Source organism: Aphelocoma coerulescens, chromosome 1 (genome assembly GCF_041296385.1).
Source record: "Aphelocoma coerulescens isolate FSJ_1873_10779 chromosome 1, UR_Acoe_1.0, whole genome shotgun sequence".
Taxonomy (NCBI): domain Eukaryota; kingdom Metazoa; phylum Chordata; class Aves; order Passeriformes; family Corvidae; genus Aphelocoma; species Aphelocoma coerulescens.
Window position 1 is genome coordinate 35,688,554 of NC_091013.1, and position 19,268 is coordinate 35,707,821.

Here is a 19,268-nt window from a genome sequence, read left to right on the forward strand (position 1 = left end):
CTTGCTCCAATATTTTAAAGAATTGCATCCTTTCTCCCCTACACATTTATTGTCTATTTATAGATGTATTGTCTCTTTAGCTAGCTACACAGGTGTTTTTCTTCAGCTGTTTCTCAACTGGTTACAAATTTCCAAAATTCATTATAGAGGATCAGATCATTATTCTGACCTAAGGATACATGATTTTTAAAGAACTGATAGAATTTGTATGCAGTTCTGTTGCTACATGTTTATCTCACTTTTTGACAGACTCTGTAACCATCCCATTTGAATTCTCAGTAATTTGGTGTTTATTGCTATCCTTTTAGTCCAAAATATTTCAGCGGCTATTTTCAATGGCAACAAATGAGTTGTCATAGACAAGTATGGAAATAAAAGTCAAACATTCTCAGATTATTTATTATCTCTTCACATTAAAAGCAAACCTTGGTTAGATGCTATAAACCTAGATCTTGTAATTTAGAGTCTAATAATTTCCAAAAAACTGGTGTAAAAGAATACATGCAACATGCAAACAGAAAGATTTTCTATGTCATATGCTTCTGTATGTTTCCACCGATATTTTTATAAAAATAATGAATGCATAAGAGGGCCATTTCTCTATAAAATACAAAAATTGAAGTGCTTGCTCTAAAAATGCAGACAGACAAGTTTAGCCAGGAGGTAACTCTAGTACAGAATGGATGAACTTGTTCATTATTATTCTTTATAAACCTTGCAGGAAACCTGACAGATAAAAAATGTTCCAAGATCTGTGTTTTCACTGTCAGTGATGCTTGTGCAAAAGCAAAAAAATTATATATCTTGGCAAGACAGTAAGACACTAATATAAGCTGAAGGCTATTCCTTTTCTACATAGATTTCAGTGTGAAAATGGTAGGAAAACCAAAATAATTTTCAAGCTCCTAGAGGGTACTGTCAACTGTGAAAAATAGAAAGACAACTATAAACATAATTATTCAAGTGCGCCCTCTTAACTAGCAGGAAGATTTTGAAGGACTAGCACAGAATTTTTTAAACGTGTTTTTTTCCTGGTAAGCAAGACAGATAGATAGCAAACAATTATGGTGGTTTCCTCCTTTGCAAAACGCCTTACAAAAGAGATATTAACCAGACTGAATTGGTTCCCAGCAGAATGCATGTGGAGGGCAAGACCTGATGCAGTTTTTAACTCCATTTCTTCAGCATCCCTGCTAGATGTTTTGCATAGCAGTACCTTCTGAACAAATTTTCTTGGGATCAAACTCTAACTGTCACTTAAGACTTCACTGGAAAATCTGCAGGACTGAAGAATGAATATTTGGTCCTTAGGCATGTAAATGAAGAGGTCATATTCGAAGTATTTTCCTTTTGTAACATGAAAGAGAAGATTCCCAAAGGATCCCTTGTGTCACTGGTCTGTGAGCCACTTCAAAAGGTACATGCCCTGCAAGAAAAAGGTACCCATTGCTGTGGTGGCACCTGTTACTGTAGCTGCTGCTCTTCCAGGTACATGGCAAAAGGGGGCAGTGGGGCACTGTACGTTTCAATTGATTAAACTAATGATCCCTGCAGATCTTTTCTCTACATTTCTTTGCTGCAAAAATTATGACAATACCTAAAAAAAGCAATCATGTTGTATTCATAATATCCAGACAGTTTAAACAGAACATCTCTTTTGCTTTCACTGAAAATGGCATTTCTCTCCTAGTGAGCCTTGTAAACGATTGACTGAAACTTCATTGCTTCCAAATCTCCAGCCACAGGAAGTACTGCATTTTCACCCACTAATAATGGGTGAAACAACACCCAATAATATCCGTGTTGGCTTCTTTTGCATTACCTCCTTCACATGCTCTCCAGGGAAGCTTGCATTCCTGCCTATAACACATCTCTCCAAGTTTAAAATAACCAACAGTAGCTTAGGTGTTATCACATGCAACAGGTTTTGTTTCCTTTTCTGTGTCACTAACAAGAAACTGTGTTGGTTTTAGCCAATGTGCCATGGCCAGTCATTGCTTATGTTGGGCTCTTTCTTAATTTATTGGGCAGTTCTACCTTCTGAATCCTTCCTGTTTCTAGACTTTGTCTGTACCACATGCATTTCGAAATGCATTTGTTCATGCAACTTTAAACATTCAGCAACATCATTTGTTGCTTGCATATGTAACGAATGAGTCTTAAGGTCAAAGGTATCTTCAAACATTTCTAGTTTTAGATTGTAATATAGTCAAATCTGAAGTTTGGGGTTGCTTTGGTTTTTCAGTTGGAGTCTAGGATAATGCTTCCTTTTGGTGAAAGCAGCAGTTCCCACTTCAGTGTAAGTTGACATAGATAATATGTCATTAAAAATAATGACATATTATTTAAGAGGAATGGTCACAGTAAAGAACCCTGCCCTCTCTACCCAAAAACCCTCTTTCATCTTGTCAAGAACAGCCTTTAGTCTTTTTTTTAAATGACAAAGGTTTCCAGTGTCAATATACTCCTCAGGATGGCAGTGCTCTAACCAGATTTATTAGCAAGGCTCTTACTTTACCATTATAAGCCAAAGTCTGGTCGTCAAATGTCATTCATTTCAAAATCTCACATTTTATTTAATGGCCACAACATGTCAGCACTGTCTCCAATGTTCCTTTGATGCAAAAAGACAAGGGGATGTGACAAGATAAACTTTGATGTGCCACATCCAACCTGAAGTTTGAATTATTTATAAATGTTTGGAAAATTACATAAAATGATAGGGTATGATATGCAATCCATTACCACTACATTCTCAGATCAAAACACAGTAATCACCAACATCATTATCTTATCCCAGAGCAGTTTCAAGGGCAGCTCACTGGACTGGGATATAGAGAGTCGGTTTGTAAGCCTAATTCTTCCACTAGGAAGAGTAGCGAATTTAAGGAAGTGCCGCCAGCCTCCTCAGCTTCAGTTTCCTCTCCTTTAAAGCAGGGGGACTAACCCATCCTTTCTGTAAAGTGTTTGGATATCATGGTGTAATGTAGTTTTTGTATTTACAGTTTAGAGGCTGAATATTATTTCTGTTACTACAGTCTTTGTTCTATTTTTACAGTGATATTGTATTATTCCTACTACTTCAGTTTTCTGCCTCCAGGGTGCTGGGTCTTGAGCAAACACAAATGCAGGCTGGTCAAAGTCGACTGCTGTTTACATTCGAAAAATATTTTAGAAGCGTAAGACCATCCTTTCCACACCAGTGCACTTAAACTTACAGGAAAATCAATAATTTTCTCTATGATTGACTAGGCCTTTCCCAGTAAGTCTTGCACAGTTAAAATAAAAAATAAACCCCCCTCAAATATAAACAGAAAAAACTTGCAATAGTGCTAACTGTGCAAAAGTGCAAGGGTTTTTTTGTGAGATGTTTATAGAAATATTTTTATGCTTTGGTTAACTCCCTGAGACAGAAAACCTTTCTTAATGGAAGAAATATTGTTTATTCTTTTATTTATTCATTTTCTCGTTAACTAAGTAATAAAGCAATATAGTATTTCAGTGATGTACCTAACAAGCAATCTAAAACTAACTCTTCCTTTCTCCTCTCCTTAATTATTCCTAATTTCCTGATATAGGTTTCTGTACACATATGTCTTTAGACTGCTTTTTACTATAAAACTGTACATTAGGATTTTATCATTTGCATTTTATATTGAATTATAAAATTTATAGATAGATAGATAGATAGCTGAACAAGTCCAGGTCAGGTGAAAATCAAGTGACTTTCCAAGTCTCAGTGTTGGTGGTAACACTACAGTTTCTGTGGTGCTTCAGCACCAAAATAAGGGCATTCCACATATCAAAGCTGAGGATTCTCTTGGAAGAGAGAATCCTTTACCCAAGGTGCTGAGTAGGAAAGGAGACAGGCATAGGTGGACCACCATCTTGACCAGAGATAAAGCCCATCAAGAAAGTTAATTCAGGAGTGCCTTTAGTTTGCAATGGAGTTTATTTCCATTCTCACTCCTGTTGGCATAAGTGTAATGAAAAGCCATAGAAACTTTGCACTCTCAGGAGTTCCAGGAGCTGCTTTTGCAAACCAAATGGTTTCACCCTTCATTTCTGGGGCACTGACCCAGCTCATAAACTGTGTAATAAGATGTAATAAACTGTGACCTAGAATTAAGCAAAACAAGGAAATCAAGATGTAACAGGCCACTTTCAATTCAAGCCTCACTGGTAATAAATGCGTGCATATATGTGCGTTTGTGTAAGATCTCTTTAAACTCACACTAACAAATCCTCTCAGTGCAAACCTTAATGTAACAGATATTATACAGAATGTTTTCGAAAACAGAACCATTATAATTGGTAAAAAAGAAGCCAGCAAAATGCAGGTAAATAAGAAAATTTACATGTGGGTTTAAATTTTTAAAAATTAACTTTTTACACATGGGAAAAAGCAAAATCAAGCTTTCTTTAGCAAGGATCATTATTCAAAGGACAAATTATTCTGGGCCACAAGTGCCATCTGCTACTATTACAGCAAGGGAAAGAAAAATGTAGTCACTTTCTGCTTTGAAAGTGCTTATTCTCCTCTCTTGTGATGCTCAGAGGTGATGATAATTTTGCATTTTTCAGTCTGTCCCCTATCAGGGCACAAAACCTGCTGCTTACACAGGAGAAAGGAAATCCAGCAAAGGTTTCCAGCAGAACAGCTATGGTGAGAGGAAGCTGAGACTGGTAGGTGGCTGTAGGGCTGCATGTTAGGATAAAAAAGCATGAAGAGATTGTGTTGGAACTGAAATCAAGGAGTAGACACCATCCAGCCAGTTATGAGAACAACATTACACACTTACAACATAAGAGTTCTGAAACTACCTACTTTCTGAAATGGTAAGAGAAAAATAAATGGATTTCACAGTTTAAGCAACTGCTCTACTCGTACAAATGTAGGTCAAAAAGAAATGAAGTTACACTACCAGTGCAGGAATCACAGGAGTGTAAAAGAAAGGTTATTCACAGGCTTAATTCAAACAAAAAAGCTATTTTTAAAATGGCAAATTAAGAAATGTGTTTTACTACACAGACCAAAATGTTATTTAATAAAATATCCAATAAACAGATTGCTACATTCGAGGTCCCAATATCAGGTTGTTTGATAAGGCACATCACTCTAAATATCGTATTGTGCATCTGAGCTTGCTTTCAAGACTCAATCAAAGAGTGACTGTCACAGTACAGCATGTCCTGGCGTCACAGCTCTGCAGTTCCACTCCTCACCAGACACTGGAGAGCATCTATCAGGTAGACTCTTGTGTCTTCAAAGTGCCTCTTCCCATGATAAATGCACCTGGGGTTTACCACTCCCCAGAGGATTTGCCTGACATCTCTCCATCCATCCATCCATCCATCCATCCATCCATCCATCCATCCATCCATCCATCCGTGCTACACGCTATATTAATCTTTTCTTCCAGGTCCTAGCAAGGTATCCTGCAAAACTTTTCCCACCCCCCAAAGCACAGCTACCACTGGTACATCCCATCCAGGATGCTGCCTTTCAGTGAACCTTCTTCTTACTGAATCTCAAGAGGCTTTAAGTTATTTTTACAGTTATCACAAGAACCGTTTGATTTTTGTAATCATCCAGAGGACCACAGTGTGTATAAGAAATCTAGTTTGCCTAGCTGACATTCTACAAATAGTAGCAGAATATCCATAAGCTCATCCAAGAATGACTGCATTTTGGTTCATACAGAGGTTCTCAGGAGCGCTGATTCTTTTACCTTCTTTCATGAAATCTGCTGAACCAAAGGCACACATTACATAGCTGTATGTTTCAACCATATATCATGAACATTTCTATTTCATGAGACAACTGTTTGCCTTTTAATTTAGCAACATTTTTTACAGAACACACATTAATTACACATTAATAAATGTTACTTTTAAGTAACATTTAAAATGTTAGTTTTAAGTTCTGTGTATTATGTCAATCATTGCCAAATCAGCTCAAGAAAGGGTTCTTGGCTACACAGGCTGAAGAGCAACAGAGGTGGCTGGATGTCATCCTAGCTGCATTACTTGGTTGCTACTTTCTGCAGCCTGAAGAAGGACTCCAACTGTTTATTAACGCATATATGTGTCCTCAGATCCAAAGCTGTGCTAACAGAAATTGGCACTTCTCCACTGAAGTCAGCTGAATGTTTGTAACAAATGAACAGCTCCTCCACAGCAAGCAAAATTCTGCCTTCCTTTATGTATCATCCCACATGCCCATAGGATTTTACCTACGTGATTAAAAGAGAATGACTCACAATAGTGGCTGCAGTGTCTTCCAAGCCAGTCCTGGCTTCCTCTGTTGTGCTCTACCCTCCTTCCCGCTGACCTTGTTTGTGTGGCCAAAAGCAAGACAAGAAACCCTTGGCTGATAGTAAAAGTAATACTATTTCATAATACAATCACATGTTTATCCTTGGAATTCACAGCACTTCCAACATGCAGACTCAAGCTAAATGAATTTGGTGTCAATGTCTTGTTCCTGGGACAGGAACAGTCAAAACATTTAATTCCTAATGGCAGCAGGTTCATAGAAGTCTGTAATAAATACACTGCATATACTATCTATTCACCTGAATACTGTGTAAAATTTTAAAAAGGGAATTGCCATGTGAATTTAATAGACAATACAGGACCTTACTGCTTCATACATAATTTAGTTTTAGAACTAAAAGAGCTTTCATGAACTCAAGTAAAAAGCAAGTTTCTCTTCCACTTTTAATTTAAAATCTCTCCAGGCTTGTAAGCCCACATGAGAGAAAAAATTAACGTCACTTCAGAATTCTCAAAAATAGCAGTTTATGCATTCAAATATGCAAGTTTTTTCCCAGGCTCAAAATGTTTTCATCATTTTGATACATCTCCAAGTAAAAAAAAAAAACAACTGAGTTATAGAAGTATGGCTTTTCATGTGTTTAATAAGGTGGGGGGTGGCAGTGAGCCTGTATACTAACATGAGAGAATCACTGTTTAAACCCCTGACAACAGATGCACTGCAGCTCTCCTTTATCTTGGATTTGCCCTGAAAATAATCACCCTTGATAGCTCCATCTTGTAAATTCGGATTACACTTGGGTGCATAATGGAATGCCCGAATAAAGGGGATCCACTATCACCTTGTGCAGATCCACTATCACCTTGTGCAGCTCCCCTGCTCTCCCGAGTCTGCCCACCATCCAGACAGGCAGGTGGGTATCACAGCACAACTCTGAGCACTGAGGAGAAGGGTTTTTCTACCTGGGAAGAAAAGCTACAACGGCCTTTTGCATTTGCATTTTTCTCTAGTTAGTAATCTGCTCTTCACCTAAACATAAGATGTGAGTAGCCTAGGTATGAGATGACAAGTTTGGTGTTGAAGCATGCCATTCCCATGAGATTTTCTCTTCAAAGCCATGGTTTATATTTATGCCAGGCAGTACCTGAAAATCCTACTGTACCAACTACCTGTATGGGCATGGCAGTTAATGTGACAGGCTTTGTACAGCTGAAAACAAACACAAAGATAAAAATTGGATCAGATTACAGAAAAAAAATTATACTACACAAGAGTATGCCCAGCATGATTATATTATAGTCAGAGCAATGTAACTGAATTAATTTCCACTTCCTAGAAGTGTGCTGGAGTCCCCACAGAGGTGTAAGAATTAAACAGGCTATAAGAATATTGCAATTGTTGTCTTCAACCTTCAGGCTACTATGATCTGAGAAGGCTTCATCCTCCATGCACAAGCACAGTGATCATTCTGCTCTAGTGGTGCACTGCCGGGTGCCACTGCAGGTGCACACCTCACCTTACCCAGGAGTATTGTGTAGGAACTGTAGATGTAAAATTTAAGGATGATTAGGACTACTGGGAACAGATTCTCACGCAGTCCCAGTCCCAGTTCTGTGCCTCCATCCTTTTGGTTTACCTGTCTAGCAACATTAAGAGTTAAGGACAGAGTGTATAACAACAAGCCAGCCAGTGCTCATTCCCATAGAAGACTCTCAAGAATACATGCTTGAAAGGATCATACAACCCTAGGACAGTTCAAGTTGGAAGGTACCTCAGAAAGTCTGTCTGTAGTCTACTCTACTGCTCAAAGCAGGGCCAACTTTGAGGTCAGACCATGTTGCTCAAAAGGGTCTTAAAAACCTCCAAGGATGAAGACTACTCAACTCCAGCTCTGTAGGCTTCAGCACAGAAAAGACATGGACCTGTTGGAGCAGGTCCAGAAAAGAGGCACAGGAGTGACCAGGGGAACATCATCTTTGCTATAGCAGACTGAGAGATGGGCTTTTCAGCCTGGAGAAGAGAAGGTTCTGGGGAGAGTTTATAGCAGTCTTCCAGTACCTAAAGGGGGCTACAAGAGAGCTGGAGAGGGACATTTTACAAGGGTACGCAGTGATAGGAAAAGGGGAAATGGCTTCAAACTGAAAGAGGTTTAGAGTTAGAAAAGTTTAGATTAGGAATAAATTCTTTACTGTGAGGATGGTGCAAAGACTGCAACTGGTTGTCCAGAGAAATTGTGGATACCCCATTCCTTGAAGAAGTCAAGGCCAGGTTGAATGAGACTTTGTGCAATCTGGTCTAGTGGAAGGAGCTTTTGAACAAATTCAAACACAAAAAAGAAGCCCCCAGAGGAAGCAAGAACATGCGCACATTGCCAACTCACGTACCTAACAAAAAAGTTACAGAGTTCCTCAGTCTTCTCCATGTCCTGGGAAACCACTTTCTGGAGAGGAACCACATTTTCCTTAGTCTTCCTTTTATCACTCACATACCTACAGAAGGTTTTTCTTTTGTTGCCCTTGATGTCCCTGTCCAGATTTAATTCTATCAGAGCTTTACCTTACCTAACCCTGGCTGCTTGGACAACCTCAGTGTATTCCTCTCAAGCTATCTATCCTTGCTTCCATCCTCTGTAGGCTTCCCTTTTTTTGTTTGACTTTGTCCAGGAGCTGCTTGTTCATCCACATAGGCCGCCTGGCTTTTTTGCCTGACTTCTCTTTTGGGATACATTGCTCTTGGTTGTGGAAGAGGCAATCCTTGAGTATCAACCAGTTTTTCTTGGACCCCTCTTCCCTCCAGGGCTTTATCCCACAGTACTCTACGGAGCAGATCCCCAAGGAGGCCAAGGTCAGCTCTCCTGATGAGCAGGGTAGCAAACTTGCCATGCACCCTCCTCACTGACCTAAGGATCTTAAACTTCACTGTTTCATGGTCACTGCAGCCAAGCTGAATTATGCTGTATCAGTCACTAGAAACATATACTGATGTATTTCTGTGTGCCCAGTGTTTTCCTTTTATCTTCACTGATACCAAGACTTCATTGAACTCCCCCTCAGTTATTGTCCCTATTACGTGTGCCAGAATAGCGTTGCAGTAGAAAAAAAAACAAGTCATTAGAATGGAGATTGGTTGCAAACTTATTTTTAAGCCCATTTATATACACCTATCTCACAAAGGAGGTGATGATAGTATGTTCAGGAGTGCATTAATTGTAAGAGGTATATAAGAAACGTGTACTCCAGATTACCTGAGTATGTCATATATAGTTTCCATGAAGAGCACAACTTAATCAAGACCTTGTTTATTTTTGCTGTAGGTATCGCGATGACTTTGTTGAGTATTCATTTAATAGGGTTCACAGCACACACAACTCACCACTGAAATGGATACTGAATAGCAAATAAAATTTTCTCCATGAGTTCAAGTTTACCCCAATATGCAATAAATGCAGAAGAGGCTATTCATACAAAAGGCACTTTTTTTCCCTAGCCCTTGGTAAACACATTGCTGTATTTCATGAAAACCAAAACATTTTCTTACTCAGGTGTTACATAAAATACCATAATACCCAAAAAGCATCATAATCCTGCAGCAGGTTTCACTGTGCATAAGTTTTAACACTCATAAGTTCAGGAGGATTCTTTCATCCTTTGCACTTAAAAACATAAATACAGACGGTGTATTACATCAAAGGTTTGTACATTTGTACCTTTGCAAGAAGATGTTGGCTATTACTGGTTTGAGACAAAATATTACAGTTCTGCTGTCTTCTCTCTGAGATGTTCTTTTCTCGCATATATTTCTTGGTCATAATAAGTTAATTACCTAATAGGACTTTTCCCTGGTAAGTAGAGATTTTGTCTCTTTGAGGTCAATGGAAAACACAAGACATAAAATCTATTTGTTACTAATGTATTTCTTCCAGCCCTCATAAGCTGAATTATCTTTTTTTCTAAAGTGAGCAGAGCATTAGCACTTTCTTTCTAAAAATTATTCATTTATAACCCAAATATTCAATACCACTCATGTTTGATCATCAAGTCATCAACACTATCTGGTTTTCAAGTAAATTCCTATTGGGCATTAATAGAGTCAGGTTTCAAGGAAAAAGAGAAAAAGTCATCCATGTAAAGATTCTCAACTTGCTCTAGAGTTGCTAATTTCTAATTTGATCACATAGACTGTACAAATGCATATACATATACACATGCATATGTATGCATGTACACTTATATGTACATACAGTTTCTGTACAGGAAGGTGGCAGTTTTTGTGCTCCGAGCTTCTCATCATACTTCGCATTAGCTGCACTTTTTAAAATTTGAACACTCTGGACTCTCTCTTCTTCTGTCTTGATAAAACATTCTTCTTTCTTTTCCCATTCCTTTGTGTTTCTTAATCAGTCACAAGCAATTTTTTCCACATCTTTTTTGCAACCATAATCTAATCAAACTATGCTACAATGAAACTCTGAATGTCACCTTATTGGTATCCCTTATGTATGATTTAATGACTTGTGAAAACACCAGTAAATATCTTTAGTAATCCAAAGTAATATATCAAAATAATCAAAATAAGAATGTAATTCTCAACAGCACACAGTGTTATGAGCCCCTCCGAGCTAAAGCTCAAATTTTCTCACTTGGGCAAAATTTTAAAAGTTATCAAAATGTCTCTAACAAGGGCAGATGCTGCTGTGCAACTATGTGAACCATACTAGCAATGCATATTAAAAGTAACTCGTATTTTTTTTTTTTTTTAAAGCTAGCTAAATATATATTAGGATATTTCATCCAACAAAACTAGCTTAATGCAGAACAACAAATAAGCAAGTGCGTGCTGCTTTCCAATTCACTCATCATTTGGTCAGCCCACTCCAGGAAAATCAATCCGTGCAGTTTGTCTGCAAACCGCATTACGCACTAAGTCACAGTTCAGAGGATTAATGCTTAGAAGGAAAAGGAGAAAACACTCATGCATCAAAGAAAAACTGGGGAAAAAGTCATCTGTTGAGAAACGGCAGTGGAACTTTCCCGTATGTTTGAATGTCCAGTTGCAGCCCTGACGCGGTGCCATGCAGCAGGGAGGGAGCAGCCAGGCGAGCATCTAATGGCACATCCGCACCCAGAGCAGAGCGAGATCCTCAGGTGAAGAGCAAAATGCCTGCTCTTTATAACTCCCTTACACCACCACCAGAGTTTGTATTAACATTACCAATGCAAGGCTGTTATTCTAGCGAGGCAAGAAGCAAGATATGGCCTGCTCATGCTGCAGGTTTAATACACTTGTTACAGTGATTCTGTATTCCCTAATGCTGCCCCCAAATTTGTCATTTAAAGGACCCTGCCAGTTTCAAGTGTTAGAAATGGCATCAGTTCTACAATTAATCTCAACAATCCCACCTTTGAGCTGTTTATAAACACACAAATGGGGCCAAGTGCTTGTCACATTACCAACAATCTAAGGCTCATCTATTTTAAGGCTGCAAGGAACGACTACGAAATCATCACCTTGCATAGAACAGACAGTAGAAAATCGGTCCTAGACTGGGCCCTCCAACAAATGGGGCTGGAGCTGCATAGGGCAGATCTATGTGTCCTGCCTTACAGCAGCCTGAAGGCTCTCTACTTCACACTCACCTGGAGGGGAAAAAGTACAGCTGAGCACTCATATGACACAAGGACATCTCGAGGAAGCAGCACTGTCCATCCTTGGACCTCGGCTAACCTTTCATCTCTGCGGGACCCTCCTACGCTGGAATCATCTTCAATGCTCATTTTAAGCCTGTTTTAGGGAAATGGTATAAGATGCACAGAGGGTATACCATGAAGACACTGATTCTTATTAATCCATTTTATAAGGAAGAAAATAGAAAATAAGCAACAGACAATATTTAATAAATCTTCAGGGAATTTGCCTGACTAGGAACTGTGTAAAGAATGACTTATCCAGAAACATACTGCATGTTTAAGTCTGATGTGACAAGATTCCTGGGACCATGCTATAGCATGCTGCCTTGCAGTAGGAATTAATCCATAAAATTAATTACACTTCTGCTGACGAAGCAGTGGTAACTTCACAGTCTTTTTCACACAAAAAAGGCAAAGATTTGAAATATTGTTCAACACAATATTTTTTGAACAGCCTATTAAATAGATTTTGGACTAAAAACATACTTTCAAACTTAATTACTTAATTACTAATTTTTGCAATATAGTAAAAATTTCTCTTGGCTCAAGTAGGAACATGGTAACAAGTTGACTTTGCCTTAAACAAAAGCACTACTCACTATGTTACAACCTGTCTTATTGCAAAAAGTACTTACAGATGATCTATATCTACCTGATGCACTGCATCTCAGTCGCAGGTGATATTTCAGAGTTCACCTTTGAAACACTACCTTACATTAAAAGAGAGCAAGCTGGTTAAAATTGAGTTGGGGCACGAGCACAAACACCGAATAGAAATAAAATCATCACCAAACTTCAGAGCAAACAAGTAAATAATTAGAAAAATATGGTCTCTAGGTATTCCACTGTAACCAATTTATCCTTTTTACTGTTTTAATATCTCTCTCAACTTTAGTAACATCATGCTGTTACAAATCCAAATGCTAGTCTGCCAGCATATTTCTGACTCCGTCAAAACCAACTGCAAAATTCCACACGGAGCTGAGCAAGGCCAGAATATCATTCCTTTCTATCAGGCATCACAGGAATGGGAAAAGGTGGGGTTTATGTCTTAAGGGTTTTGCATTTGCTAACACATAATAAACAATACATGCAGTATCGAACCAAAGCCAACACATCTGTGACTACAACTACAAATCAAATTCAATACTGCTAATCATTGCTCCGCTTATTTTTCAGTTCTGTCAGACTAGAAAATACCCATTTGAGTGTATACAAATCTTATTGTATATTTATATATAAACACATACATATATTCACCTTATTTACAATAAAACTACGTATTAAAAAAAATTCTACATCTTGTCTCCTAAAAACAATATGCTTAAAATAATAATGAGCCAGCTGGAAACACTAGTGATCGATCAGACAATAACTGAATGGACTATTTCATGGTTTCTACAATTTTTAAGCTGATTATGATGGGTAGTGCAAAATCTGTTCGGTCATCTCAACACTTCAGATATTTAATCACCCCTACACATATCTCTTGATATTTAAAGTTTTCTGAAAACCACATTAATTTGCCACATTTCATGTAGTGCTATAAATAACAGTTTGGTTTACTGTGAAATAATTAACACTTAATGGCAAAGCCTCCATAACTGTCTCACCCACTAGCTCCAGCCAGCTGGGAGAGGGGCAGAAGATGTGCACTGCTGTTAATTTGGAAGGGAACATGTGACACAACCTGACATATCAAAGTGTGAAGAGGTTTTTGCCACTTAGGTAAAAACAAGTGTACTGACTGAGGGGAAAAAAAAAAAAAGATGAAGAAGACTTGGAGGTTGTTTTATTTCCACATAATTATATGCATAAGGGAAACAGAGCTATAGCCATTTTTAAACGTCTGTAAGAGTTTCCCCCTCCTCCTCCCTCTTCCCTTGCTGTTCAGAGCTGTTGAGTAACAGACATTTCAGAGTGTGCATGGGGAAGTAAACAAATGCATTGCTACTGTAGTTGCAGGGCAAGGAAACATTGATGTCACTGCTGTTATAATCACATTAGTAGCGTGTGTTAACGGTAATGTCATGTTTGATCAACTAGTCAGGTCAAGAGCCCTACGAAATACAAACGGAACAGAAGCACAAACCAAAATGGCAAGAGAATCGACTTCCGAACAGTTTCCTCCACGTACAGAGCCCTGTTGCAAAGGTGAGCTTTCGGTCAGCAGTACTCAATGTCAAATTATCCAGAATCACACGATTACACTTTGCAGTTGGCTAGGTCCCTGTTCGCCGGCTTTAAATGTGAATTTGATTTTTCTCCTATTCCCCACTGGGTACACGCACCCACACTCTGCAGCATCCGAATACATCCCGCCAGGGATAACGCATGCAGCTAGAGTTTGCTCCTATTCCTAACAGCTTGTCTGTCAAGGACAGAAACAGTTACAGCCCAAGTGTTTGGGACCATTTATCTTTCAGCAGGTCTTTTCCACTTTAAACACAATGTGTTGCTGTCTCTCCGCTTCAGCACAGGGTATTCAGTACAACCAAACAGTAAGAGCAGAAACAGCCAACAACAAATTCTCTCAGGTGGGAAAACGGCTGGGCAGGATACATCCCCTCTTGTGTCCCAACATGGTCAGCACGTACATGGTCATCAATTATGTACTTTTTATCAACATCTTCTGAAATTGCCCACCTTCAGCATGTAAGGGATAACCCTTGAGCGTTAACCCTTTTAGAGAGAGTAGGACGTAGGAAATGCAGTGTCAGTGAGACCAGACAAAGAGCGCTACCATCCAGAACTTCCCATGCACATTTTTCTGTCATCTTCCCCACTTCCTTCCGTCAACCTGGCCCTAGAAAGGAGAAACTCATCCTGCTTTACATCCCCTCACCGAAGTCTGCCTGCTGGCACTGGCCGGATACCTGACGTCTTTTCCTTCATTGTCTGTAACTTCCCGATTTGCCCCCGGACTGATGAAGCATTGACTTTCCCCCATCCCCTGGGCTCACCTTTTAGGTTTGCCTGGCGGCGCAGCCACCGCCTGCATACCAATGTGGGGCCGCAAAGGCAGCGCGGCGGCCGCCCTCCGGCACCCGCACCGGCACCCGCGCCCGGCCGCTCCCGCGGGCGCGCTGCCTTTTGCGCGTTGTCACCTCGAAAAATTTAAAGCGGGGGGACACGGGGACGGGGACACGCAAAATTTATCCCGGCCAGCAGGACGGGTCCTGCGTGTCCCCAAGGGACACGCATGCCTGCGTGCAGCAGGCACTTAGGCACGCACATCCACTAGTGTGTGTGTACACGGCGTGTGTATGGGGCGCCTGTGCCACATCCATGTGCGTGCGTGTGCGAGTGTGTGTGTGTTTGTGTGTGCGAGGGGAGGGGAGCGGAGCGGGAGGGCAGCGGAGCGGGAGGGAGGGAGGCAGCCCCGCCGCACCCGCGCATCCCCCGCGCCGCGGAGAGCGGAGACTCACCGGGTCACCCTGGTCTCTGAAGGTCAAGCTCAGGTTGGTTTCTTGATCGCAGTTGTCCTCCGGGCTCTTTCGGCTTGGTCCTTCGCTCGCTTTTTTTTTTTTTTTTTCTTTTTTTTTTTCCTCTTTTCTTTCCTTCCCCTTCTCTTCCTCTGCTCGGCCGCGGTGGCGGCGGCTGCCGCCCGGAGGAGCTCCCGCTGCCGCTGCCGCTCCCGGCCCCGCGGGGTGAATCCCGGCTCCTAAGCCCTGGCCCCGCGGCGCCGCTCAGATCCCATGGTCGCAATCCACATCGCGGCAGATGTACCACAGAATCACGTAGAGGATCAGCAGGATGGCGAAGATGAACAAAGCCACCAGGATAGCCTTGGTCACCGGAGAGATGAGGGACTGCATGTCACCCGCGGACCGCCGCCGAGGACAGACGACTCGAGAACTACACGGGGGCAGCGAGCGCGGACGGATCCCGCGGCCCCGCCGCCGCCCCCGCCGCCGCCGCCGCCAGCGACCCGGCGGGCACCGGCGGCTGGCGCCGAGCCGGTGGCGGAGTGCCGGGGGCTGCCTCGCTCAGCGCCCCCGCTGCGGCGCTCGGGCGGGCACGGCGGCTCCCGGGCGGGCGGGACGGGGCGGCGCGCACGGACAGCTCGGCGCGGCGGGGCGCCCGGCCATGGGCTCCGCGGCCCCGCCGCGGCTTCAAGCCCGCCCTGCGGCGGCGGCGGAGTGGGGCCGGGCGCCGGCAAACTTAGGCGCGGGGGCGGCCCATGGGGGACAGGTGTCAAGCGCCCGGTTGCCCTGCAGATCTCCGACGAAAGCCATCCACGGAGGAGGGAAAGTTGCGGGCGGGACGCGGCGGGCGCCTCCGCCCCCGGCCCCAGGGGGAGCGTGCGGGGGCAGTGGGAGCAGCGGGCGGCGCGGGCAGCCCGGCCGCGGCAGCCTGGGACCGCGCCGGCCGGCGTGTTCCGCCCAGCCGAGGTGTTCCCTCCCCTCCCAGCCGCTCGCCCCCTCCTCCTCCGTCGCCGCCGACGCCTCCTGCGGTCCCCCCGCCTCCCGTCGCCGCCGCGTCGCGGGGGAGCCCCGCAGCCCGGGTGAGTGCTGTGGTTGCAACTGCAGAGGGGTGCGAGGGAACGGGATTTCCTTTCCCCGTCCACCCCCTCCGCCCGCACTTAGCATCTCCATCGCCCACATTCCCCATCAGAGACCAACCTGGAGCTGGGGTCGGCGGCAGGGAGGACGTTTTCTAAGCAGAAAGGTCACTCCTCCCCACCTCCGGTAAATAAAGGGTTTTTTTTTAATTCAGGCAGGTCGGCATGGGTCACAGCCTGCCAAGTTTCCCCCAGCATCTCTGTGGCCTTTGGCACATGTACCAAAGGTGTACCAGGACAGATAGTGTGAAAATAGGACAGGAAGTTGGAAATTGGATGAAAGAGCATCGCTTGCTTATTCACCCCCAGCAGTAGCTCTGGTTTAGCTTTCAACGCATTCCCGAGTTCCGTAGTGCCAGAAGTGCCCGTGTAGCGGCACATCACATGCACACCAACCTTGGCACTCAGCGCCTGAAGTGTGCCCAGACTCCTGCCTGCCTGCCCGGCAGAGCTGACCAGGACCAGGCTTCCGGGCGAGGAGCCAGGTGCCCCAAGACCAGTCCTGTGCTGGAGGACAACCAGAGATGCAGGCACCCTTCCCTCAGGTCATCCAAGCAGGTGGCTGGCGAGGGCACCCTTGGTGCAACACAGGCTGCTAACATGGTGTGAGCTGCTTCTGGTACAATGCAAGGACTTGTCACCTTTGATCTATAGTGGGGACAGACCAGGCGCATCTTCACAGAATGTGCTTGCTGGATTTCAGTTCTGAGTGCAGTTGTATCAAAAATACAGAAACACAGAAGAGCGTCATTGAACCATGTAAGAAAGGGCTTAAAGAAACCTTGAGACACCATCCCCTAAGAAGGACAAGAGCAACTTTATCAAGAGGGAGAAGGAAAGACTAAAACTTCAATATATAAAAAGTGGATAAATGAAGGATAATCAAATTTGAGAGGAAGAAGGTAAGATACTGCTATACAGGCATTCCAGGCATAAATAATCTGGAGGAAGAACTGTTATTAATGCCGAGCATGGGGATTTAAGATGGAGTGGAAAGAAAGCAGGAAAGAGAAATATTAGGATATTAAATAAGGAGGCCTCCGATACAGTGAAATGTCTAAAAGGTATGAGATAATATCTCAAAAGAATGTGTTGCAGGACACATTACTCGGTGTTTCAGAAAAGCTCAGCTTTTTTGTGCAGGAGGAATGGTTGGCTCTTTAGGGATACCCACCACAGCACTTCTGTCTCTAATGCTTTAGTTCCTCATCTGCAGTATTCAGATGGCCATTTTTCCCACCTTTTTCCTTTGATATGACCACCTTCCCCTGCAAGATTTTGACTGAACCTTTTCTATCTTTTGAAATTATTACATCTTGTTTAGAGCTGTAGTGCCACCAGGGTGTCAGTACCAAGTTCATACAGTGCAGCTTGGACTCCAGACACCAACTGTGCTCATTAGTTTATCGTTTCCAGTTCAAAAGAGTGATAGATTCTGGAGGCATAAGGATGGGTTCTTGTGTCTGATTCTTTGAGACAAATACTTTCTAATCCACTTGCCGGACATTAGTATTTCCTTTGTAGAAAAGTGTCATTCCATGTAGAGTAGTGGTTCAGCTGATTCTCACACTCAAGCATTTGTCCGTTGCCATCAACCTTCCTTGGCTTGTCAGCTCTGGATAAAGTGGTACCAAACCTGGCAGTGCCAGACACAGCAGTAGCAACGGCAAGGGATGGCTGATAACCTCTGTACTTGTCAGCATGAGAAGCAAAATAATGCACCATCATTTCTGAAACCAAAATGTGATTGATTGTGTAACGTGCAATCTGTTCTGAACCGGTTTTAAAATCTGTTTGTTTAATTTGCATGTACTTATGCACGAGGGCATCCCTGAGTAATTAAAAATATATAGCATCTCTGTGTTTGATGTTCTGTCACTGGTGGAGCCTGAGCCAACACAGAAATCACAAGTTAAACAACAAATATATTGCCAAAACTGTCCTTAGTTAAGAAAGCTGATTTAAACAAGGAAGTAAACATAAAAACCATCTTAGTTTTCAGATGTCTTATTAGTAAGCAGCAGGGAAGAAGGAAATCAATCTTTGCCAAGTGAAGAGAGATAACAGTGACAGAAAAATCATTTTAATTTCCACCTAGTAAGCTGATATTAAACAGGAATACTAATACATGCAGCTTTTAGTTTTCTCTTTCTCGATTCCCTTTGAAAATGTGCTGCAGCAAATACATATTTGCAAGGAAGAACATGCACAAAAGATGGGGAAAAAGACCCACAGCCACACCGTAATGCAGGCAGCCTTAAATGCCCAAATTAAACCCAGCGCTAAGGTACGGGAGGCTTATGCGACGTAGATGGCACAAGGAGATCCGGCTGTTTCTCGTTAATTTCACTGGCAATCTTAGCCAAAATGAAGTTATCCTTGCTCCCTGTCAGCTCTCCAATCCTCCTGCCAGGATGTTTATTCAGACCTGCTAAAAATCTATTGGAAAGGCAGGGTCAGTTTTGTATCCCCAGGCTTGGACAGTCTGTGTCACCCTAGATTCCACTAATGGGAGCAAATCCTGACGACTCATGGTACATCCCTGGCCTGGGAGGAGGTCTGAAGCCACTGGATTCCCGGGAGAGAGCTGCGGTGTTTGTGAAGGAAACAACCAGTGGTGTCTGCTGGTGGATAAGGCTTGTACAGACAGAGACTGCTGCTTGGAGAAGTTGTAAGTATTAGTCTTCTCTCACTGTAACCCCAAAATTGGCAGCAATGCAAAACAAATGTGTTTCCC

At 42.5% G+C, this 19,268-nt stretch overlaps 1 protein-coding gene across 5 annotated transcripts in view; it reads right to left on the minus strand.

The window, feature by feature from the left end:
• Window positions 1-15,886, minus strand: part of ZBED1 (zinc finger BED-type containing 1) — a 78,065-nt gene extending 62,179 nt beyond the window's left edge. For 3 of the 5 annotated variants that reach the window (XR_011149006.1, XM_069007148.1, XM_069007106.1), the window contains exons 1-2: window positions 15,396-15,886; window positions 11,917-12,061 (exon numbers count right to left, since the gene is read on the minus strand). The gene's annotated coding sequence lies outside the window, so the exon portion shown is untranslated. The remainder of the gene's footprint in view (window positions 1-11,916; window positions 12,062-15,395) is intronic. The other 2 variants (XR_011149007.1, XM_069007117.1) reach the window with 1 other exon arrangement.
• Between the last annotated feature and the right edge of the window lie 3,382 nt (window positions 15,887-19,268).